Source organism: Triturus cristatus, chromosome 1_2, assembly GCF_964204655.1.
Source record: "Triturus cristatus chromosome 1_2, aTriCri1.1, whole genome shotgun sequence".
Classification (NCBI taxonomy): domain Eukaryota; kingdom Metazoa; phylum Chordata; class Amphibia; order Caudata; family Salamandridae; genus Triturus; species Triturus cristatus.
In genome coordinates, this window is record NC_140580.1 from 958,127,690 (window position 1) to 958,154,283 (window position 26,594).

Here is a 26,594-nt window from a genome sequence, read left to right on the forward strand (position 1 = left end):
TATCAAACCATTTGGTTAAAAGTCGCCTCCAGTCCGCCCGCATTAGCCGAGTCTCCTGTAGGAGGCAGATATCGCACTTAGCATCTCTCAACAAAGTAAGAAGCGCTCGCCGCTTTGCCGGTGAATTAAGGCCCCGCACATTGAAGCTCATGATGACTACTTTAAGACAGGTCATGGAACATTATGAGAAGGAACAGCTGTGCACCAACCCAGCCTGTAACAAAGAAAAACCAGGGATGGCTGAGTACCCGCCCCCCCCCGCGCCCCAACACCGTGCCCCCAGCCAAGCACCCCCGCCTCCCCTCGCAGCGCTGCTCTGTGTCATCCAGTCTGGTGGGATTGGCCCTCTGTGTATGCATGTGGGTAAATCCAGGGCATATGGCAAAGCATCTAGCGCACCTGAGATGGAGAGGTGGCGGGAGGGCGCACAAGCAGCGCACCCCAATGAGCCCAACCGCCACAACCCCCCCCCCCCAGATGTTCCCGTCCTCCCCAAGCACAACCGCCACCCCTGGCCACCAGAGTCGAAGGCGTACCCTACCCCACTGTGGAAGAGCTGCAGATATCTCGGGGTGGAAAAGGAAAGCAAGAAAAGAAAGAAAGTAGAAAACAACAGAGGGAAAACATGAAGATCACGGAAAGACATCAATGACGTCCTCCAACAAACCGCACCATCGTGCAGGGGTCCATGTGTCTGCCAGTCGGTCATCACTATCCAGAAGGTGGACCTCCCCCACCAAGACTGATGTCGCAAGTCATTGGTCACGGACCCTTCGTTGTAGGATCAGTGTGGAAATTTAGCGTGCAAACTGAACATTATCTGCGCCATCTTGCCTCTCCCCAGCGCCACGCATAGCAAATGCACGGTCGCCATTTTAGGCACCCCACTCTCTCTCCCCGCTCACTCTCGATCGCCAGCGCTTTCCCCCGGCGCTGCAAGCATCCCCCGCGCGCCGGCCACCCCCGCTCTCTCATACAGGCCATAAACCCTCTCCTTCTGCGCGACCCTGCTACGGAACCACATCCGACCGACATCCCATACATGGTCATGCCTCTCCTTTGATAACCCCCTTCCTCTGCGCCCCATTGTCCGAACTGGTCCCAGGCCATCACCTAGCCCTGCGGATGCAGTTTATTGCCCCTACTGTAAGGGAAACACCCCGCATCAAAGGGATTACAGTAGATCAAAGCCCCTACCCCCTGAGACCCGGCCGGTTGCACACACCCCCGGGAATTAGCGGAATTCCCTGCTGCGCGATAGCCATCTCCCACTGCGGGTAGGGTGGGAACCTCTACTGTAACTATGTGTGGGATCGGATCTGAGCCGGGGCTTCAGGGGATGTTCTTTCAGGCATCAAGAGAATCTCAAGAATGTACTATATGTAATAAAGCAATAAACCGGTGTATAAGAGACCAGGTCTCAGAGATGCGGTTAGAGCACCCCGTGACGATACCTTGCTGTCTGATCTGATGTGTTCTGCTCCGACGGAATAAAACTTTGTTTCCTGCCTTCCAGTCTCCGGCGCCTGCCTCTTTCATTGGTAAATTATCGAGTGGTATAAGAGGCGATTACCGCCGGGCAAATACTTGAAAGGTTATCGACTGAAACTGCCGCTACCATTTAACAATTGGCGTCCCAAACGTGGGGCCCATCAGCGACACGTGGATCCAGCGGGAGAGGTCCCGACGACAGAGTGAACGACTGCAACGATCGGGAGAGCTCCTGCCCAATAGACCCTCGTCTGGCAGCCGATCATCCGAACTTCACTGGTTCCGAGCAGACCTCTCTCGAGTGATCTACGGTCCTGACTGGGAACCATCAGGAGTGCCGCGGCAAATACGGAGAGTAGAGGACGATCGGGCGCTGGAGGCGGAAGACGAGAAACTATCCACGCGGTCCGGGTAAGGTCGTGATACACGACAAAATGCGAAATAATTGATTGATTGTTTAAAGCTTTGGAAATACTAGTATTGCTCATTGATTGTGCTCATTGATTGTTCTCTTTGAGATATTCGCTGTCTACAAACGGGGAGGAGTAGAAATACTCTCTCTCTCTCTCCCTTTGCAGATAGTGAAGGGTAGGTAACGCAGACTTTTGTCCCCGTTGAGACCCGTCGTGCCTATCTTTATCTCCCCATTGATTGATTGTCCGAACATTGATTGTTTTGGAGAATAGTACTTTTTGAGATATTCTCTGTTTGCAAATAACGTAGAATAGGAATATTCTGTCTAGTCTTTGCAAATAGTGAAGGGTAGGTAATGCTGACTTTTGTCCCCGTTGAAACCCGTCATGCCTATCTTTATCTCCCATTGATTGATTGATTGATTGATTGTCCGAACACTAGTTGTTCGATATTGGTTCTTTGGAGGTATTCTCTGCTTGCAAATAACGAAGAATAGAGATATTCTGTCTAGTCTTTGCAAGCAGTGAAAAGATAGGTAGTGCTGACTTTTGTCCCCGTTGAAACCCGTCATGCCTATCTTCTCCCCACTGATTGGTAGTTGGTTCTGCCCGGACCGCTTATTAGAGGTGAACCATCCGGCTCCACTGGAGGGCACCCCTAATAAGGACATGTTCACTAAATATGGACTAGTCGCCGTAGCTTATACCAAGCTATGGCATAAATATACAAAGAAGGACCCCGAGAGTCAGTGGCCACTGATGGGATCCTTCGACGACCATAAGATAGAAGCGCTAGAAATAGCTCTGCGTAGCAATAAGACGACGCCTACTATGCTTGACAGTATTGGCATGTGGCGCAAAGAAGCAACGCAACGGAAAAAGAGGGAAGAAGTAAAAGCAGAAAAGGAATTACGAAAGGCAGCTCACCTTGCCGCTAGAAAGTTAGAAGAAGAAATAAAGGAGAGAAGGGAAACTAAATTAAGACAGGAACCCGAAACATCAGGACAGTACGCTGTTAGGACCCCTTCTTTGCTCTACCCTGAGTTGTCCTCCAAGCAGCGGACGAATGATGAATTACTGTTAGGTCCCCCGATCATTTACATGCCCCCTCCATATGCACCCTCCTAGCCAGTAGTGCAACACCTACAACCCCCGAACACGAGCGAAAGCAGTACAGGGGCCTCGGTCCTCACGGCCTCCGCGCCGGCTGAGCCTCTTGCACTGAACCCAATGTCGGTTACAACGCTAGATGACCATGAGATGGGAAAGAAAGAGTCCACCAGACTGAATCGATTAACAAAGGATGAACGAGCAGGAATTGATAAGATAGTAGGGACACTGGTGGAGCGAAAAGAAAGTGAGGAGTATATAACAGACGTGTATAACTCGTATGCCGACAGCCGCAGACGACACTTCGTCGTACGGCTCTGTTATCACGCCCTGAATGCGTATGAGGAAAGATACCACGATAAAGGTCCCGAAGGCTTAGCAGCCCTATATAGGAAGGTAGACATCGGAGAGGAAAGAGAGGGCGACGTTACGAACCTCTTCACTCGTACACTCGAGGTCTACCGACACCTTAAAGAACATGGACAGACCACCAAAGCAGAAACCCCCATAGCGACTAAGCCCCAGGAAGGGAGGGCTGATGCCATGATGCCCATTAAAGAAGCTGCCCCCTACTGGGTCCCCCCACGAGGTCTGGGAACACATGACGACATCAACCACCAAGATGCGAAGGGAAGGGTTGTATATAACTGGGTCTACCAGCCGTGGGACCGGCAAGACATTTTGACCTTTAGAAAAACTCTACCCGACTTAAGAAAGAACCCGACTGCCTTCTACACTGAACTGGGTACAGCCTTAGGTTCTACGATTATGACTTTAGCAGATATCGACTTGTTCTTTGGGCTATGTCTGCCGGCTGATGTGTGGAAACAAATCCGGAAAGTTGACCACGCTGAACCGTTCGGATATACCTGGGTACAACTCGATACCATAGATAAGCAGCGAGAACCAGGACAGAAACCCCCAAAAGCCATATTAGAGCTCCCAGACAAGATTGTACTAAAACTGAAGACTCTAATCCCAGAAAGAAAGGTAGATTGGTCGATAGTAACGGCTTGCCGCCAGAAACCCCAGGAGGATGTGTCTGAATACTTCTCCCGATTCGAGACTGTGTTTTCCGATTACAGTGGCCAAGACATGACCACCGCAACCGGACATCACCTCTTTGTCCAGAATTATGTGAAGGGTCTGACACAAGAAATTTCCCAGAAATTACAGACCAGCGAGAGTAGCTGGGCAGCCTCCAAACCCGCAGCGATTCTCCAGATGGCCCAATACTACGAAAATCAGAAAAACGAGAACGATAGGGCATCAGAGAAGAAGAAAAAGGAACTGAAGGAGAGGGTAATGATAGCTCAGTTGCAAGGGGTGACCATAGGAAGGGAACCCCCAAAAGAGAATTACCACCCAACCGCCCCTAGAAAGCTACCCCCTAGGGACCATACACCTGCACCCTACAACGGACGGAGAGACTTAGATGGGAACCAATGTGCGTTCTGTAGAGGGTTCGGACACTGGAAATCCCAGTGCCCAGTCCTTCTGGAACTAAACAAAAATAGGGATCCCAGAGACACAGCATATGACCCCAGAAACAGAGGACAGGGACGAGGGCACACGAACGACGCAACCAACGTCAGGCCAGGCAACCCAAACGCCTTTGACCGCCCCCGACAAAACCAGTGTCAGCAGTCCGACTATGAAAGCACCCATGACTTCGCATAGGACCGCCAGGGGCAAGGGAGGGATCCAGTCGAACTCCGTGTTGACCAGCAAGGCCCTTACGTCACTGCTAAGGTCTTGGGCACAAAATCCCCATTCCTGGTAGACACTGGGGCGACACGTAGTGCGTTATCCAAACGACTGATCCCTAGGGCACCCTTGTCTGGCTCACATGTAACCTCAATAGGCTTCGATGGAACGCCCTCCACTAACCCATTATCAGCACCAATCTCCTTTGACTTAGAAGATAACACCACTGACACGACCTTTCTGCTCTCCTCCAACACCCCCGATGCTATTATGGGACTTGATTTGCTAAAACATTTTCGAGCTACCATCAGATGCTCCCCAGACGGAGTTCGAGTCATCCTACACGATAACCCAGATCTGTCCAGACCCTGTCACACACGGTGTATGCTCTCTATAACCGATGCGGACATGTCCCTACTCGACACATTACCTTCACATCTATGGGCTAAAACCGACTCAGATGTAGGACGCATGGTGATCGACCCGGTACACATAACCGTCCGACCGGACGCAGTGCTCCCAAAGCTTCCACAGTATCGGATATCACCCGAAGGCGAGAAGGAATTGGTGGAAATCATCGAGTCCCTAGTCGAGGCAGGAGTGGTAGAAGAAGTAGTGAGTAATGTTTGCAACAGCCCTATCCTACCCATTGTAAAGAAGCAAGGCGAGGGGGATGAGAAAGCCTACCGCTTCATTGTTGACTTGCGAGAGGTTAACAAAGTAGTCATACCCCAGTACCCCGTGGTCTCAGACATCACCACCATCCTCACCCTGATTCCATCCACTGCCACCATCTTTACTGTTATTGATCTCAAGAACGCATTCTTTTCCATCCCCATCCACCCAGACAGCCGCTACCTGTTCGGATTCACTTTAAAAGCCCGTTCATACAGATTCTGCAGGGCACCCCAAGGCTACACTGAGAGTCCCAGTATTTACAGCCAAGCCCTCAAGAGGCAACTGGATGCAGTCCAACTACCCGATGGAGTGGTGTTGATACAGTACGTCGATGACATTCTTTTGGCGGCCGACACCGCTCCACTTGCCGTCACAGCCACCATTCACCTCCTCCGCTTCCTTGCGGAGAACGGTCACAAGGTCTCCAGAAAGAAATTGCAATTCTGCCAGCCCCAAGTAACGTATCTAGGCCACCTACTATCCAAAGACGGGAGGAAACTTACCCCTGACCGAATTCAAACCATTCTAGAAACCCCTGTTCCCAAAACTCAGAAGCAAGTGCGGTCCCTAGTGGGCCTCACCTCCTTTTGTCGACAGTGGTTGCCAAATTTCAGTCTTATCGTAAAACCTCTGCTTTCCCTGCTGGCTAAAGATACCCCCTTCCCCCTCCCCTGGACACCCGAATGCCAATCCTCCTTCAAAGAATTACGAGACGCCCTCTGCTCGGCCCCAGTCCTAGGAACCCCAGACTACACTAAACCTTTCTCCCTCTACACCCACGAAAGGGAGGGATGTGCGTTGTCTGTCCTAACCCAGTCCATAGGCCCTAAGCAACGCCCTTGTGCCTACTTCTCTGCCACTCTTGACCCCGTAGCCAGAGCTTTGCCCGCCTGCCTTCGAGCAGTAGCCGCCGCTGCTGTCTCTATCCGGCAAAGTGAGGGGATCGTGCTCTCGAACCCCCTCACCGTGCTAGTACCCCATGCTGTTGATACCCTCCTGAACCAAACCAAGACTCAACACCTGACTAGCGCACGACTGACTGGTTATGAACTGACTCTGCTTGCACCCCATATCACATTGAAACGATGCACCACTCTGAATCCAGCTACTCTACTACCTCTCCCTGACGCTGACCCCAATGCATCCCCTATACATGATTGCGTGACCCTCACCGACGAACAAACCAAGAGTAGGGTTGACCTCCGGGATACTGCCTTCCCGGACCCTGACGGAGAACTGTGGGTGGATGGCTCATGCATCAAGCTCCCTGATGGCACCACCTCAGCTGCCTATGCAGTCACCACAGCTCGAACAGTTGTTGAGACAGCCCGCATCACACAGCGATCCGCACAGGCGGCTGAACTAATTGCCCTCACACGAGCCTGCATCCTGGCAGCAGGGACAACCGCAAACATTTACACAGACAGTCAGTATGCCTTTGGGGTAGTTCACCACTTCGGGCTCTTATGGAAAGAGAGGGGATTCTTGACTTCTCATGGCACACCCATCCTGCATGGAGATCTAGTCTCTGCCCTGACCGAAGCAGTCCTCCTCCCCACACGGTTAGCTGTGATCAAATGCCAGGCACACAAGAAAGTGACAGACATTATAGGTCAGGGAAATGCACTAGCTGACATTACTGCCCGAACCACAGCCGAGAATAGGTCCACGACCCGCATGTACGTGACCAGGTCACAAACTGAGAAATGGAAGGATGCTAGGTAAACGATTAGGGATATCCAACTAGCCAGCACACCACACGAATTAACTGAATGGGCCCGGGTGGGATTGAAGGACGATGACGGTTGTTGGCGAACTAAAGACTCGAACAAATGGTTGCTACCCGACTCATACTTGATCCCCATGCTGACCATGGCACACTCCCCCGCACACATAGGGTCTGCCCCCATGATCGAACTCATCTCCAAAGTCTGGCACAACGACAGAATACCAGACTCAGCCAAACGTCTGGTCCAACAATGCCTAGTATGCCTCCAACACAACCCTGGGAAAGGAACTGCTGTACCCCGGGGAGGGTTTGGGGTCCCCAATCACCCCTTTGAAGTCCTACAAATGGACTATGTCCAGCTAGAAAGGTGCCAAGGTTTAAAGTATGTACTTGTCGTTGTGTGTGCCTTCAGCAAGTGGGTGGAAGCCTACCCAACCCATGACAACACCGCTATGACTACCGCAAAAGTACTACTGAAGGAATTCTTCCCCCGATACGGCCTTTGTCGAATTTTGTGGAGCGACAACGGCCCCCACTTCGTAGCCGAAGTTATCCAACTCATCTTAAAGGGGTTGGGTGTAAAACAGAAATTCCATGCGGTCTTCCATCCCCAATCTGCAGGCCTGGTTGAGCGACACAATGCCACATTGAAGCTTAAGATAGCAAAAATAGTCGCCACCACAGGACTAAGATGGCCAGACGCTCTCCCACTAGCATTGCTATCAATGCGTTCCACCCCCACCAAACACCACTTAACCCCCTACGAGGTCGTCTTTGGGCGGCCCATGAACCTTTGGACTGCACCAAAACCAACATCCATCCACGACGTCCCGGACGTCCTCATGTCTGACTATTTGTATAACCTAACTAAGACGTTGTCTGTTATCCATCAGCAGGTGCTGCACGCCATTCCCGATGTTTCCAGGGGCCCGGGACACGACATCCAACCCGGTGACTTCGTCTTAGTGCGTAACTTCCAGCGCACCAAGAGTCTGGAGCCCCGGTGGACGGGCCCCCTGCAAGTCCTGATCACCACCCGAACAGCTCTCCGAGTGGAGGGGAAACGCAATTGGCTGCATGCACACCACTGCAAGAAGATATCACCGACCCTGACAACCACGGACAACATCACCGCCCAAGAGGAACTTCTGGACAAAGACCGACCATCCCTGAGCCGCTGCCCGGATACAGAGACACTTGAATTGATTGAATATCCCGATCCCACTGTGCCATCCAAAGAAGGGTATAACTTGCGACGAAAGGAGAGAACTTCGGCTAAGCAGACCACAGGCTAAGTGGAAATCTCAGAACGGTAGCCTAGTCACCTCAAAGGCCACCAGGAGAGAAACTAAAACAAAGTCTGTGGATCTGCCCGCTACCGAGTCTCTTGAAGGTGATGGAAGCGCCCGACATGAAGATGATGGAAGCAACCGGACGTCCGAAGATCCACTACAAAAACCCAAAGACTGACCGAATGCACAGCTTTAAGACAATAGCACTTTTCATTTCCCTTCTCTTTTGCCTTCTCCTCGTGGTCACCTTCTGGATCATGGAGGAGAGCACACCCGCTCATAAGACATTGCTGACCACCGTTCAACCTACCACCACGAAAGAACACCATCTGATCTCACTTTCACCCCAACTCCGAGAAAGGCGTAAGGAGTTCTGGAATAACTCTTTTGTGCAGTTGCTCCACCAACACAATCTTGCCACCAACGCCACTAACTGCTGGATCTGTGGATTGCTGCCCCATGCCACTGGGCACTCAATCCCTTTCATCCCTTCACCTTTTTCTGTCCATGGTTCCTGCCTCGCCTGGCTGATCCTCCTGCAGGAGAGCTACAAGGACAATGCCACTTCCGGCCGAACCATGTCACACTTCTACCATGGGTTCTGGCTGAACAAAACTGGTAGAACCTCCGCCCTCTTCTGCCCTCTGAGATCGAACACTTCCTTTCACATGGACATCCCCGCCAAAGAACGAATCGAAATGCAAGTGTTCAACAATCCAGCCAGACCCACCTTCTCTTACCTCCGAAAACGGACAGCCGCCACCCTAACAGTGGCCCTGTCCGTCATCAACATCACTGGATCTGTATGCCTCGAAGGCCTGGGGGCACAGCTGGTGGGCCACAGCTCCTGCCTCATCACCCGAACATTGGACTCAGTTGACCCACCCTCCTTTGTTGCCTCCCCGAATATGTACTTCGTCTGTGGTACTAAGGCCTACACCTGGCTCCCGAAAGGTTGGGGAGGCACCTGCTACATCGCCTTTTTCCTTCCTCCGACGTATGTGGCTCCAGCAAACCATCACCGACAGAAACGTGCCAAAGACATTGTACAAGCCGACTCCACCGGAGCACAGTTCATGGACGCAGTAAAGGGTCTTGTTCCGCTCTGGGGTCCGATGGCAAACAGCCGTGCCATCCGCCACTTAACCCAGGCAGTCGAAACAGCAATGAACATTACAGCTGGCGCTCTCGCCAACAACACCGCTGAACTTCAGGCCGTCCGCCTGGTGGCTCTCCAGAACCGCCTTGTTCTAGATGTGGTTCTGGCTGATCGCGGAGGAGCATGCCGCATCATTGGGTCCAGCTGTTGTACCTACGTACCGGATAACTCACCCTCAGTCTACAAAGCAATTGAACACCTCCACAGACTGTCCACAGAGGTCCATCAAGAGCAAGAAGAATGGTCACTGGGGAGTTGGTTTTGGGACACTATTAAAGGTTGGGGATGGAGGCTGTTTTCATTTATCCTCATACCAATCGTGATACTATGTGGATGTTGCTTGGGGATTCAGTGTCTGCCACCTTTATGTTCGCTTTTTATGAACTGCATCTGCCCTAAGACTTTGGACTTTGAAACAGAGCGGATGAAAGCTCTGAATGAGGTGGAGGTACGGGGTATTATGGGGATAGATCCAAACTAGGCAAGCTGGCGAGACATGTTAAAAGGGAGGACTGTGGAAATTTAGCGTGCAAACTGAACATTATCTGCGCCATCTTGCCTCTCCCCCGCGCCACGCATAGCAAATGCACGGTCGCCATTTTAGGCACCCCACTCTCTCTCCCCGCTCACTCTCGATCGCCAGCGCTTTCCCCCGGCACTGCGAGCATCCCCCGCGCGCCGGCCACCCCCGCTCTCTCATACAGGCCATAAACCCTCTCCTTCTGCGCGACCCTGCTACGGAACCACATCCGACCGACATCCCATACATGGTCATGCCTCTCCTTTGATAACCCCCTTCCTCTGCGCCCCATTGTCCGAACTGGTCCCAGGCCATCACCTAGCCCTGCGGATGCAGTTTATTGCCCCTACTGTAAGGGAAACACCCCGCATCAAAGGGATTACAGTAGATCAAAGCCCCTACCCCCTGAGACCCGGCCGGTTGCACAAACCCCCGGGAATTAGCGGAATTCCCTGCTGCGCGATAGCCATCTCCCACTGCGGGTAGGGTGGGAACCTCTACTGTAACTATGTGTGGGATCGGATCTGAGCCGGGGCTTCAGGGGATGTTCTTTCAGGCATCAAGAGAATCTCAAGAATGTACTATATGTAATAAAGCAATAAACCGGTGTATAAGAGACCAGGTCTCAGAGATGCGGTTAGAGCACCTCGTGACGATACCTTGCTGTCTGATCTGATGTGTTCTGCTCCGACGGAATAAAACTTTGTTTCCTGCCTTCCAGTCTCCGGCGCCTGCCTCTTTCATTGGTAAATTATCGAGTGGTATAAGAGGCGATTACCGCCGGGCAAATACTTGAAAGGTTATCGACTGAAACTGCCGCTACCATTTAACATCAGGACTCGGGACATCAACCACCAGGAACCACAGTCCTGGCTCTACAGCTGACTGAGCAGGGCATTCCTTTCCCGCTGAAGTTCCTCCTCCGAAGGCTTCGCCAGAGCGCCTCTCATAGGGCCCCGTCTCCTACCCGCTCTCGGCAGCTTCCTGGTCGTGGACCTCCCGCCGTCACCTCGGATTCCTCCGGCACCGTCAGAGCGTCGCCAAGTATGTCCTTCGCCTCCTGCACAGTCCGCTCGCAATGCGTTTCATTGTTCCAGACAAAGGACAGGCGGAATGGGTGCTCCCACCGGTACCGAATCCCCTGCTCACAAAGGAGGGATGTGACTGGTAACAGGCCACTGCAGGGTAAGGGGTGAAAGATTCTGGAAGACCCCAGAGGCCCTCGAATTCCACCGTCGAGCGGTCCCGTGTGGCAGCCATGATGATCTACTTCTGTCGGTAGGAATGCAGGCAGGTCAGGATGTCCTGTGGCTGGCTGGGGCCTGAGGCGGGTCGCCCATCCCGATGTGTGTGATCCAACGTGACCTCCTTGTCTCGCAACTCCGGAGCCACGTGTTTAAAGAGGCGAAGAACCCATTCTTCCAGTTTGCCACCATCTGCCAAAAGTGGCACACCCTTAATGCGAATTTTAGAGCGCCTCAAGCGATTTTCTAGGTCTTCCAGCTTGAGGTACAGCTCGTCGTTCCGTTCTCGGAGGTCGATAAGCTCCTGGGCCTGAAGTGCAAGTTCTTCCTCTCGCCTGTCCCCGTTGCAATCCAGGGTGTCCACTCGATCCCCTATATCATTGAGCTCCGTCCGGAGCTGCTTGACATCGGAGGCCATTTCTTGACGCAGGCTAGTGAAATCATCTCGGAGGGAGCTGAAGAGCTGTTCTATGAATTAATTTGTGACAGGCTCAGCGGTGTGGCTGGCCTCTGGATCCCTCCCTGGCTCGCCTGTCTTTTTCCCGCCTGTTTTCTGGAGCAGGTCTTTAATGGATGGATCCTTGCTCATGGTGTCTCTCCTGGCTCGTGGGGTGGTCATAGACACAGCCGGGAGGCCCGGGGCTTCGCAACTCCAGGTGCAGGGGTAGAAGCTCCGCCAGCCGTCAGCAGCGTCAGGAGGTACAAGCAAGGCCCAGACTAGGGCCTCTTCACACTGAGCTCTCTCTCACGTCTGGTCTTACCCCGCTAAGGGTCGTTGAGTCCCTGTAGTGTGGTTGTTGAGACCCCCGCCGATCCCCCCGACTGGACTGGCAGTGGAGGGGCCGTATCCCAGTCGGGCCCCCAGCAACAGAGATTAAAGGAGGCCAGATCACAAGGCCCAGATCACCTTAGGCGCAGTCCTACGTAGGGCCCCACTGCCCTCAAGGGAGACGGCGGAGGATGGGTCTGGGTCCTCTCCCAAAATTACGGCGTGTGTGCTGGCCGGCCTCAAAGTCGCGCCACTGTTGAGCCGAGCTAGGGGTCGTCACCAGTCCGTGTTATGCAGGGCCTCCGCCTCCCGCTGTTCATTTCGGTGCCATTGAAGCCGCAGCGCTGTTCTCCACCACTCTCGCGCGCCACCGCTGGGCACTTAGTGCTTCGCGCGGATCAGGCCATGCACTCACCCAATACAGCGTGGCTCCGTCCCTCTGCCCCAAGCCAGCCACTGCCGCCATCTGGTCCCTCAGAGCCGGGGGGGGGGGGGGCACACCACTGGCTCTCAGCCTCAGGCCTCACTGAGTATGGCCGCCTCGTGGTCTCCGGTCCTGGGCCTCGGACAGGCCCTGTCGCTGGTCTGCAGGAGGCAGCAGGCCCCCCCGGAGTCACTGGCCGCACCGCCTCACTCTACGCTGCAAGCAGGGGACCACCAGCTCCAAATGCGGCGGGAACCACAACTACAGGGGCAGTCTCTGCAACCACCAGGTCCCCCGAGGCAATCCCCCGCTGTCACAGTTCACAAGGCCAGTCTCCGCATCCAGGCCGCCGGAGCCAGTTCCCACTGAAGGCGGGGGCCACTCACCAGCCCGCCGCACTCTCCGTCCGCCGCGCAGACCGGGGTCGCTTTTGGCCCCCTCTGGGTACCGCCAATGGATGCCTTGAATCGGCCTCAGCGAGCGGAGCCCCAAGGAAATGGTGCTACTAGGCCACCATCATTGCCACGCCCCTGCTCGCTGCTTTTAGAGATGGTTTTTCCCCCTTTATTTGCACAGCTTTCTCCCTTACCCTTCCTGCATTGTTGCTTGCCCAGTCTGCCCTGCCGCTACTGTTGCTTGCCCAGTCTGCCCTGCCCCCACTGTTGCTTGCCTTGCCCGTCAACCCCTACCTAGTTTCCTCTTCGTTTGCGCCCTCGAGTCACGCCAGAAAAAAAAAGGGGCCAAAAGTCACGCTAGCGGGTTTCAAGATGCTATCAAGATGCAGCTCTCCCCCCCCCCGCTCTGCAAGGCTTTTTTGGTGCTATCTTTGTGTGGGGCCAACACGATGAACTTCAGTTCAGCCACAAGATAATTAAACTGTTTTGTGAAGGTATAGAATAATCCCATACTAAGAAAACGCATCAATGCCCCATGTGGTCAGTGCTGGCCACATCACAGCATTTTTTCTTTCCAACTTTCAGCCATACTGCATAGCAACCGAGCTGCTACATAACATGGCTAAATGACACTGACAAAGCCAATAGCTCTTCCAAAGGTGAGCCCTATTTGCTTTGCCAATACTCGTTATCATTTTGAATGATTTTAGGTTTTTCCATTGCTTACTTGGATGGTTGTTCTCAGTTAGCAAATTTGCTACAATGTCTACTTTACTAATGCTTCCGTTAGTTAAAGTAAAAGTGAAGAAGTCTGATCCAGATAAAGATATTTCATATATGCATATATTAGTGTGCTAGAGGACATTGCCATGTTTCACTGAGCAGGGTGGTCAATTGTCTATTCCCTGGCTTGTGCAAATTGTTTTCTAGAGAGGCACTTGTACCCAGGTGTACAGCATCCTAAAAATCTTCTATAGGTCTGACCACTGTGGACCCACATTGGATAACTCTGAATTCCAGAGTGTCTGAGTTGCAGGCTGCACAAGCTGCTCAAACGACACAGATGGCATGGAGGCCTTACCTCTAAAGCAGGGAATCTTCATTACAATTTATACCTGGCCTTTCCTAAAGCTCAATTGACAAGCCTTCCCTTTATCCAAAGTCTGCATTCTCACATAGATTACTTGATCAGGTATCACTGGTGTTCCGTTTCCAAAGGATTTTTTTGCTTCCAGTTTTAAGCTGTTCATGTCAGGGGCCTAGTTTACTATGAAACAGATTTTTGCAGCTCAGTTCCTAAATTGCTCTGAAATCACATGGGGGGTGGGGGGGAGAAGGGGGTGGGCAGATCTTTTTATGACATGGCTATTAAGCGCTGAACCTCCCTGCCTCTTGTGATTCTTATGGAACTCAACTGCCCCCTTTTCCTTTTTGTAAGAAGATTAAAACTTGCCTCATTTCAATCCGAATGTATTAGGAAGGTATACTGTCTTTATGTTTTTCTATTGGTCAGCTTCAATGCCTCACGACACCCTTTCTGGGTAACAACTGCATGTTTTAAAATATAAATCTATCTTGTACTACTTACTTTATGTCTTGATGAACACTATAACTAATAAAGCCTCCAAAGGGGAACGTTGTCAAGTAAATTGAGGGCCAGTTTCTGGGAAACTGAATGGACTTGAACAAGCATATGTAGACATTTTTTACCTAGCGCTACAGGTAAAAAGCCAGTGAGCAACTCCGTAACAAACGGGTGCCACCAACTATCAGCCTCTCTGTTGAATTGAGGTGGGGAGGTTAGGTGGGGGTGGGGTAGGGGAGGTAGCCATACTCTACTATGTTTGGGGACACACTAAGTGCATTCTCACTGGCAGAGCCTTGTGTTCAGCACGGAAAATAGCTCCAATGTGCTCAAAATGTCGAAACCTATGGGGAGCCAACACAATCTGGTAGAAACGTCAAATAGCAGCACAGGTAACCTTTTACCCTTAGTGAAGGGCACCTGTGCTGGATGTTTGACTTGCCTAGGGCACGGAAAACCTATCAGGTATCCCACAGCAAGATCCTGGAGGGCGTATAGCCCCACACAGGGACACTCGTGCAAATGGGCAGCTACCATGAGCCAATGCAAGTCCACTCACACGGACCACTAAATCCTCCACAACAATGAATAGAGTAAGTCTGGATAGTAGATATTTATCATAGCCTTGTTTCAGAAGACCATTATTGCAATATGACCATACTTTCGGCAAATGTTTTAACAAGGACTCACCATAATGCCAAGTAGAAAAGGCAGCAAAGATCCAAATTCAGCATTCATGGTAGAGGGTTACAGATCACATGCATTAGCTGAATTTTCAGTACAATCCAAATTCCAAGGGCTCCTGTAAATTCACATTGGACAAAGAGGTGCTGTTAGAAACATCATCAGCAAAACCTAATCTTTAATATTTCAGCAACTACCATGCTTTGCACTGTGAAATTAAGTTTTACAAGAAGCTGTAGTTATTGCTTATATCAAGAGTTCATGCTTCTCCTGCAGGATGGGACCAAGATAGAAATTTTCATGTAGACAGTAGAACATGCACTGTTGTCCCTTTACTTTCTAATTAAGTCAAAAGGAAGGTACATTCTGGTCCTCAGAATATTAGCTAAATGGCTAGAATTGTAAAAGGTCTGTATAGTGCTTATAAAGAACATAGGCCCGGGTCTTCAGGAAGGGGATGTTTTTAGCAACTGAAACGTATTCTTGTATATTCCAGTGTGCATGCTAAACAGGCGTTAAATCGGTTTCATGGAAGACATATAACATCAGATCCTATTTTGAGAGTATTAAGCTATACTAGTTGTGCATCCACACTGTGGAAGCCCTGGTATTTTCTGTAGCTCTACATTTAACTCATCAAGAATCTGGTAGCACAGTTGACTCGGAGCGCTCTTCATAGAACAGTAAATATGTTGTGTACTGAATTCATCAAATATGTGTAATAAATCAAGTCCTTTCACTGGCACTCAAGCACTCCTTCTATAAGTGGTTTCCAGGGCTTGTAAAATCCACTCACTATGGCGAGACAGATTTAATCAGGACGAGCTATTTTTAGGGCCTACTCGCCCCTTCTGGGGAACTGACAACAGGTTTTCTACTTGCTCACAAAGTGAATGAGCAATAAAGATGCCTTTAAATCTTGTTATCTTGTCACATTTGCTTGGCGTTCAGAGACAGAGGTCAAAAGTCAGTTTGTCTTACTACATTTACTTTTCTTTCTTTGACTGAAGTTAGAGGATTATGTAAAGAGAACCGTGTGACAATTGCACTGTGCAAAGCATGTGAAATGAAAATTAAGATTTCAAGCTTTTTTTTCTAACACTGAAATAGCTAATAAGTGAACTGTTCAAACATTTCAAATATATTTCACTAGTTATGAAGACACATTTTTGTAATTCTGCAGTGAAAGTAAGATTTTAATAGGATCAAAACAAACCAGAACACTTTACTTTATGATGACCATTTAAACAAAAATGTGTCTTGATAACTAGTGAAATATATTTGAAATGTTTGAACAGTTCACTTATTAGCTATTTCAGTGTTGAGTTAGAAAAGAAAAGCCTGAAATCTCACAGCCTTTCATTTCACATGTTTTGCACAGCATGATTATAGAGAACAGTACTGAATCTGCCCCACGTCTTACTCCCCCCCCCCCCCGACTGCCTAGATATTAATGATAAAGAAGTCACTATGGCAATTAACAGCATTATCCCCAAAAAGCCCCAAGGCTCGTTAAGGTCCCCGGAGATCTTATTCTAGGTAGACCCGATATGTGAGGGCTCTATTTTTCCTATTTTGTTATAAGTGCTATGATGAGGGGTGCTCCTATTACCCCAACATGGGCTGGGGCCGAAACTATGCAAAAATGTACAAAATGGGAACTCGGGACACCTCAGCCAATTATAGGCCTAGCAGCCTAACTGGTTGTACTCAATAACTCTTTGCAAGGGTTTTGCTGAATTGGCTTTCAGAATGCACAACTGTGACCTGGATACTATCGTCCCTGCAGGCCGGGTTCAGTAAACAGGTGAGCAGATTAAATTAGGTCCTCCAGTTTTAGCTCCTATATTGGAAGTCTGTCTTATTGAGGCAGGGACGGCTCATTGTAATATTTGTTGGTCTTAGATCAGCTTTCGATCTAGTTTCCCGCCCAAGTTATGGCAGGTGATGGCTGATTTGGTGGCACTGCATTACCTGTTGAATATGATCATGTGTATGCACGGAAATAATTTCGCGTAAGATGTGGACAGATGGGTTAACTGACCAAGCCTTTTCCTGTCAAATGGTGGGTGAGACTGTGGTGTGTCCTTGCCCCAACCCTCTTCTCACTTTTTAATAATGACCGAGCAACTTTTGTGGCCACAGGCCCTGTTTGCAGACAAAATGCTGTTTATTTCGAAATCCCCCACGGGTCTCCACAAGATTCTGCATAGATTGGTTTCCTTTTGTGCTCTCAGAGGTTTATACATAAATATCACCAAACAAACTTTATGATACTTAACCCCTGCAGCACCACACGCCTTAATCCTGCCCTTAGAGGGTCCCACGTGGAACGTGTGCGCACGTACGAGTACTTGGGAGTAACACTGACTGAGCATTTTAATTGGAAACTGCATATAGTTAGTAGCAGACTATGGATAGATCAGATTTCAAGGTATATTGTAAAACTAAAAGGAGCTCTTCTTTCCGCCCTATTTTCCCGTGCTTCAAGTCATTAACTGCCAAGCACTTGGTTCTGCTCTCTATGGAGCAGAGCTCTGGGGGCACAGGGATGTGTCCACCCTGGGACTTGCTGAAAATCGATTCCTTTGAGAATTGATTGGTCTACCCCTTAGTATCCCGTTGCTTCCTTTAAGGCTAGACATGGGGCAAAACAAATTAACAGAAGTGATCGGATTAAGGCCTATACTTTATTGGAAGAGATTTGGTCCATCCCTGAGCTGGCTCCTTATCTGGTAGGTTTGCAGGAGATACTCGGTAGTGTGGGAGCGAATGATATCCGTTTGCTCAAGTAAATTAGGGTAAACCTTTTAAACATTGGCCTTAGTCGTCTTTGGGACGCCCCTTATGAGTGCAGTGTAACATCAAAGGCCGAAAATAAAGATTGCTTATTGGCAATACAGGCTAAATTTGCTGCACGCACAGGCACAAGGAACCTTGACATCGGTTTTTTTCCAATATAAAGTTAACTATGAATTGGAGACCACCTTTTTGGATGACATTGAGCCGGCAACTGCAAGGAAACTCTATATGCAATTTAGATACGGGTCTCTTCCTCTATTTTCCTTTACAGCTAGGTGGGGGTGGGGTAAACTGAGGCCCTCTCTCCAGGAATGTGCTTCATGCCTCTCAGCGAGGGAATCACTTGAGCTGGTTTATTCTTTTGCCCGGATTATCGAGGCCCTGGGAATTTGTACATCCACCCAATGTGCCATAACATAGGGTTTAGGATGTGCAGAGTGGCACTGGGAATTCTGAAATGTGACACCAGCCCATGTGCAGTATTTGCAGTCTCATATTATTTGTTGCCCGCGTGGAGGGAGGATCAGGCATTTTAACATAAAACAGAACCTCATTGATTAGTCCCACTCGAGGTGTAAATAATTAGACCTGTGGAATTATTTGCTGTATGAATACCTCTAGTGTTTTATATTACTTTTTAATGGTTTTTATAATACATGTATTTATGCAATGTGTATTTATCTACTTTACTGTGCTTTTAACTGCTTGTCATTTGATGGCATATTGCCGAATAAATTTATTGATTTATTTGAAATGCTTCAACATTTCACTTATTAGCTATTTCAGTGTTGGGTTAGAAAACAAAAGCCTGAAATCTTACTGTCTTTCATTTCACATGCTTTGCACAGCAGGATTGTCACACAGTTCACTTTACAAAATCCTTTAACTTCAGTCACAGAAAGAAAAGTAAATGTAGAAAGACAAACTGCCTTTTGACCTCTGTTTCTGAAAGCCGAGCAGACGTGACAAGATTTAAAGGCATCTTTATTGGTCATTCACTCTTTGTGAGCAAGCAGAACAGAACACCTGTTGTAAGCTCGCCAGAATAGGCGAGTAGGCTCTAAAAATAGCTCATCCTGATTAAATCTGGCTCGCCATAGCAGGTGAGTTTTTTGAGCCCTGCAGTGGGTGCCTCTACCAGGTTGAAGAGATAAAATACATGCCTACATGTACATGGAGCGATAGCCAAGTCTGGATCCTGGACGGTAGGACGAGGTCTGTGGAAATGACAATACAGTTACAGAGCAGAGTTCTGCTTTCGTTTTTTATATCACAGCAAAAATCAAATATGAGAGCTTAATGTTCATGATTTTTCTTAAACAAAAGTAAAACTAACATTTTTGCTGGTACTTAAATAATGGTCTTTATCAGCCAACTTAACAGTGTCCATTTTGTTGTTCTCAAAATGATGTAAGAAACAGTTGCCCTTGCTGGGAATTGAACCTGTGAATTACATAAAGTATATCTGTAAATAAAAATAGCGGCCAATACTAAATCATGCTGCCGCATGTCGCTATCCTTCACGTGTACCCCCATACACCTGATCATTTGAACCATACTAACTGCTACCCTGTTTTTGCAAGCCTATGTCCCTTTTGTTCACAAAATGTGGGTTTATTTGGATCCCGCGTCCAACTCCCAACACTCTCATCGCCTTCCCGATGGACTGCTATGTGGCTAAAGCCATGTTAAGTAACTCCAGTGGAGCCATCCAAGTAGGCGCTTGTTGAAGGAGGCAGTCTTTACATTCATGCCTATACTTGAGAGTCACTCTGTCATGTTGTACATTCACAGCACGTGTATTTCATGCTATTGTCCAATGGCAGCTATCATCAATAATGCAATCCTAAAGTTCGGTGCAGTGCCCTGAAATGGTCCACATGGCAAAATGTGTTTTTCTATTTACATAGCATGCAATAATTGCAGTATAGACTACTAATCATTCTGATGGTTCTTACAAATGTTTCCCGAGTGGAATGCAGGGGCCAGAATCTAAGCGCTTTGTGTGCAAAGCTAACCCAAAGCTGATAGTGCTGAACTTTGGAGGAGCAAGGTATTGACTGAGGGGCATGCTCTCCCATGCCTCCTACACGTGTTATTTATTTTTGTATAATAGCTTAGCGGGTTAATTCACCTGTCACTGAGACTGTAATTGTAGATCAAAGTTTACATTGTAGTGCAGTTCATTGTAAGACTGAGGAAAGAGGTGTGGTATGTGTGTGTGTCTATTCTAGGCAGGGCCCTTTTTTTCTCGTCAAATTCAAAATTATAATAATTAGATGCGAATACCAAGTATATTAAGACTTCAACTGTCAAAATTATCAAAGAGAACAAATGTTGGCAGCATGCATGAGATTACTCACTATAGATGGCCACATAACAGAGATCCCTCGCTCCAAGAAGTGTCAGACACTGTGCAGGCTTATTTCTCACACCCCTCGCATATGGTAAAATAGAGGTATACGTGATCCGACGTTACTATCGGGATTACTTCGCCTTGAAACTTTTATTGAAATACTTTAATGTTAAGATATTACAAATCAAACTGGAGCTACCTATTAACAAGAATTTTGAAGAAAGATACCATTGCCAGGATATCAAGCTGAAATCTTGCAAACTAGACGAATTCTATCCTCAAGGAGTCTTGAAAAAGCCCCAAACCTGTGAACCATTTATATGGCAAAACACTTGTTGGCTGAAAAAATATAAAAACAACTGAACTTCAATGCTTCTGCAAGGAAGAAGTTTATTACAATATGTATTAAATACTCATGTTTTCTTGAATTATTATGTGCATCTCTCTATAAACGAAACCCGAAGCTCACTTTTTCGTTTCTTAAATCATTTTGACAATTACTTTCTTTATAAAGTGGGTATTTGCATCCTATTAGTATTACAATGACTTGTGAGATTGATGCACCTGACAGTCACCACCTTTCTGGTAGACGTAATCAGAGACACAGAAGGACATGCCCTGCCTAGAAACTGCCACTCCTTAAACAATAAACATCGCAGGTCCACACCTCACGCTTACCATCTAACAAACATGCAGTGCTCAGGAAAATCTATTCAGCATTCTCTTCCTAGCAAGGACCTCACTGAGTTTATAAGAGGAGCCTTGCCTTCGTTATCCCTCACTTCAGTATCTAGTCATCCTCAAGCCACAGGAATGCTGGCAGTACACTTCTGTTCACTGGGGAGGCTGTCCTCACCCCCATCCTGTGCCATGCTAAATCAGTGGCATTCATAATGGACTCCCCTTTTCTAATTAATACTGTGACACAAGCTTTAAGGATGCACATGATAAAACATCCACTCAAGCACTTGGAAAATCTTATTTTCAATGTGGCATTATTTACACTGTGTATAATCTCATGTTGGTATGCACATGAAGTTAAAGGTTCCTTTCAACACAGACTAAAGCATATATATTCCCCCTGAATTTGGCAGAATGCTAGATGCTGGTGCAGAAAGCGTGCTTTATGTGATTTGGTGTAAATCCGTTCAGTAGTTTCAGAGATATTTGAGTTTTAAAAAAATAGACATCTGGGAGCCCAACAGCCTACTGAAACCCTACTGAAATTTGATTGGCTGTCAACACATCAACCAGGAAGTGTTAGCAGCCATTCTTGGGACTCTGTTTAACCGAGCCCCACAAAAAAGGTTTAAAAAAAATAAAACAATAAAAAGAAAAGGGGGCAGGGAAGAAACACACAGACCCCCTAGGCCTCTTGGGCGGGTGGGGGGACCCAGAATTTAAAAAACAAATTAATCACGGACTACTGCGCTTTGTTTATCCGCCCCCAGGTGGGCCAGGTCCGGGGGGCATTTGTAAATATAGGACGGGGCGCACGGCCCTCTCCCTCCTGTGGCTTATCATGCCCCAGAAACCACCAACTACCTGGAACATTAATTCAACAAATAAGTATGGGGTGGCGCACAGACCCCCTCGCAGCCCCAGAGGCTGCCACCTCCCCGGGACTTCAAGGTAAATTAATGAGGGGGCACGCACAGACACCACTGCAGGCCTGGGGGCTGCCACCTGCCCGGGGCTTCAATTTAAAAAAAATACGGGGGGCAGGGATCTCCCCCGCCCCCCCCGCAGCCCCTGAGACAGCCACCTCCCCGGGGTTTATTTTTTTATATTGAATGCAGCTCCCCCCCTTGGCTGGCTCCAACAATGCCTCAGGGTGCTCTCTCCCGGACACTGCAGTTTGCTCTGGCTTGGCGGGAGCACCGCACCTGCCAAGCCATAGCAAACTCTGCTCTGCTTTGTGCAAGCGAGAGCAGACAAAATGCTCTTGGTTGCGCAAAGCGGAGCAGAATTGCTTTTGAACAGAGGGAGCTGCATGTGTAGCAGCTCCCTCTGTCCACAAGCAATGCTGGCTCTCACAGGACGCGGGGAACCAGCAGGGACCGCAATGGCATTCAGTCCACTTTAGTCCTGAGGCCCTCAGGAGGCAAGCATCAGCGTGCCAGGAGAGGCGTTTGCAGAGTGGTCGAGAAAGGGGGCAGGCCTCCAAAGACCCCTCAGCTATCCCGCTGTGGGGGCCTTACTGGAGGTATCAGGAGGGCTTGTTGGCCCTCAAGGGCTATCTGGAGCCAAGGGGACTTTATAACATAACATAAAATGTGTATTTGTAAGTGCACGTTCACACGTAGGCATCTTGGTGCTGAATAACAGAGGTTTATTGTTACCTCAGATGGATGAATGGCTGACCCGCCGGGATTTGAACCTGTGACAATGAGGTGAAACACAAGCCCCTGCAGTGGACGCATTAGTCCACTGAGCCACCAGACTCCAACCATACAGTGCGCTATGAAGCACATTTGCAGAGTGTTGGAAAAAGGGGGCATGGCCTCTGAAGACCTCTACGCAATTGCACTGTGTAGGACTTACTGGAGGTAACAGGAGGAGTTGACAGCCCCCCAAGGACATCCTAGTGGCCCAAATACCCCTCCTGTTACCTTCAGTAAGTCCTACGCTGCAGGATTGCTGAGAGGTCTTTGTGGCCCACCCCCTTTCTCTACCACTCTGCAAACACTCCTCCTGGCGCACTACTAGTTGGGGGATGAAGTCCCCTTGGCTGCTGAGGGTCCTTGGGGGCGAATAACCCCTCCTATTACCTTCAGTAAGTCTCACACAGCAGAATTGCTAAGAGGTCATTGGAGGCCATGCACCTTTCTCCACCACTCTGCAAACGCATCTCCTGGCACACTACTGGTTGAAGAATTAAGTCCTCTTGGATGCTAAGGGCCCTTGGGTGCCAAGAAGCCCTCCTGGTACTTTCTGTAAGTCCTACACAGCGGGATTCCTGAGAGCTGGTAAGAGACCTACCCCCTTTCGCCACAACTCTGCAACAGCCATTTCTACTTAAAAAAAAAACATAGAAACTCTCTGAAAAAAAACAAAGGTTACAGGGACGATATAGTTAGGCTCAGGTTTAACTTCTATAAAAACCAGTTAAATTCAGTAGTATAGATAGCTGACCTAACTATAACTCGTTGCCCCGCATTGCAGTGCTTATGACCTCACATACTATATCACTCATGACATGGTCAGTGACATCACTGATGACATCATCCACAAAATCCCCAACGCATCCGCTCACATCCCCATAGAACCTTTCAAACACTCATCCCCACACAACCAGTCACAACCCCACTCACAGACCCATACTAGTACTTACACACCCACTCACTGATTCATAGATCTACACACACATCCACACACCCACTCATACACCTACTCACTTACTCATAGAGCCACTCACACTCTGAGCTAGCCACCCATAGAGATACTCACACAACCAATCACTCACTCATACAATCAATCAATCACACACCCAATTACTCACCCATACAGTTACACAGTCCTCTACTTACTCATACATATACTAACAGGTACTCTCACCTATTCACCTATACAGTCACTGACACAGGCACACACTCACCCACACAGCCACTCATATACCACATCGCTCACCTATATTGCATTTCACATACCATTACTCACCCGTATACCACTGACACATCCACTCACCCACCCACACACACTCACTCACCCATAAAGCCCCTTACACAACCACTCACTCATTAAAACAGTCACACAGCCCCTCACCCAATCACACAAACTCATAGAGGTACTCAGACAACCAATCACTCACCCATACAGAAACTCACGTACCCACTCATACTGCCACTTAGACTCCAACTGACAGACATACATTCACACAACCAGTCTCTCCTCCATACATTCATTGAGACACCTAATAACTCACTTATACAGTCAGTCACACACCCACTGAATTATCCATACAGGCACTCATACACCCACTGATTCACCAATACACCTTGGTATATATATTTAACACTCAAACTTTTTCAAAAAACTCACGGTCAGTGGATGATGTCATCAGTGTTGTCATGAGTGATGTAATTTGAGGTGCCATGAGCGATGTCACTGACCAGGTCATGAGTGATGTAATATGTGAGGTCATAAGCAGTGCCTTGCGTGGGTGCAAGATAGTTAGCTCAGCTAACTATATTTGCTGAATTTCACTGGTTTACAACTCCCACCCCTAAGAAGATCAGATGCTCTTGCTGAAGCAGCAGTCTATCAGCAGCACAGTAAAAGAGGCTGTTTGCCTGATTCTAGTGCCATTCACAAGCACTGAATACCGAATATAGCACTATCTCACGAGTAAGTAAAGTAATGTTAATTTCTATTGTTTTATATCCTCAGATTGCAGGGTATCTCAGAAAGCCTCCACAACAGTCCTAAAACACTGCATGAAAAGCGTAACTTGACTTAAAATGTCAGATTGTTGAATCTCCTTTTTCTTTCGATTAACCCTCTGACCTTCTCCCTCCTTTCCATCCTCTGTATGTCTCCGTACTCTGCTCTCAGCCTACTCTAAGTAAAGTACATACTCACCTTGATATCCATTATTGTATTTCTGCAAATTACCTATATCTCATTACAAGATCACAATTCTCCTTCTTTGAAAGTCCGATCCCTGCAACCTAACAATACTCAATCTCCTCTAGCTCGTCTATTAATGTCACCAACCATTTCCATGAACTCACATACCACCACTTATGATCACACCTAACCAGAAGTCGAAGTGGGAGGGGAACAACGTTCCCAAGCTTCATTATTTTGACGAATACAGCCCCCATACTTTTTATTTAAAAAACAACCAAGCCTGAGTGGTTGAGCTGCTACAGATTACAAGCATTTGCAATGCAACAGGTCTCGCATTTGTGCGAGTTTGAGCTATTGACATTGCAAATAATGCCTTTTATTTTTGTTTTAAAAACATAAATAAAAGGCATTGTCATTTACAATGCCATTAGCTTAAACTCGGAAAATTGCGAGACCTATTGCATTACAGCTGTAATGACGAATTGTTGTCTATCATGCTTTACCCCCACCAGACGCATTAAAGCACTCTAGGGGTGGTGCGACTATTTCAATGCAACCATCTTTTATGCAACAAAAAAAAATGCTTTTTGATATTCATCTCGTTTTATAGATTTCAGTGCTTGGTTTTTACTGGTGATATAGTGCCACTCAAAGTATCAGACAAGTCACACCTAAACAGGCATGGATCCTGCAAAGGTCACTCATAGGGGACTCTGAAAACTCTGCAGCTACAGTTGCCTCTTGCAAAATCGCTTCAACAATAGTCAAATAACAGCACTTTCTCTGATGTTATTTAACGTTGTATTAAAGGAGCCTCACACATTCGTTCCTTTCTGCCCCGGGTGCCAAAAGTCCTAGATCTGGACTGGAGTACAGTTCAGACGATTTTCCAAGAACGGGCGACAGTGTTGGATGTCGGATTAAAAACATTATTTTTTTTTCAAGAAAGGTGTTTGTCGCAGCCAGAGATTCAATCGCCCTTACCTTAAGTTCTGGAATCAGAGATGTATTAAGGCGGTGTGTGGCGTGAACCTTCGAGACCGCTCCTCAGACAGTAAAGAGAGACAAGTGACAGCTGCTGTTTGGAAACCCCGCCAAGGCGCCAACACCCCTGTACCAGCATTTTAGCAACTATGACGTTTTACCGCTCTGCATTTTATTGGTTCAGCTTATCCTCGACATCTTGACCGGTTGGTTGATATTCATAAATCAAACACGTCACCTGTGGAAATGCCTTCATTTTCGATTCCTTGCTTGAGTGGGGAGCCCGCCATTGTTACTTTCCCGCCTCTCCTTGAACACGTCACTGTCTTAGAGCACAGTGGCATTCAACCCCGAGTCAAGTAAATTCATCTTTTTGGCTGCAACACTCACCTGCGAGTATGGCTTCTTTAAAACACAGGGAGCCCGCACTGCTATAAAAACAAGCGCTTAACGACAACGGCCCCGGTGAGCGTCGCATACAGGAAGGGGAGTGGCCGCCTACAATAATAAACAAGTGGGAAGGGTGGGGGCAGGGACACGCAGCGTTTACCTTGCGGGAGTGAGCGTGATAATTGCTAACACATAGCGCCGCTGCCCGCTTCCGCAAGGGAAACGCCAAGCGTGCATGTGTTGCAATAGAAAGCAATGCAAAACGTGCACGTTTTTGGCCAAAATGCTGA

General features: G+C 48.4%; 1 protein-coding gene across 2 annotated transcripts in view; it reads right to left on the reverse strand.

Annotated features, from left to right (window-relative positions):
• TMEM203 (transmembrane protein 203) overlaps positions 1-26,594 on the reverse strand; it is a 76,707-nt gene that overhangs the window by 45,406 nt on the left and 4,707 nt on the right. For both annotated transcript variants that reach the window (XM_085610084.1, XM_085610086.1), the window contains exon 2: positions 15,207-15,318. The gene's annotated coding sequence lies outside the window, so the exon portion shown is untranslated. The remainder of the gene's footprint in view (positions 1-15,206; positions 15,319-26,594) is intronic.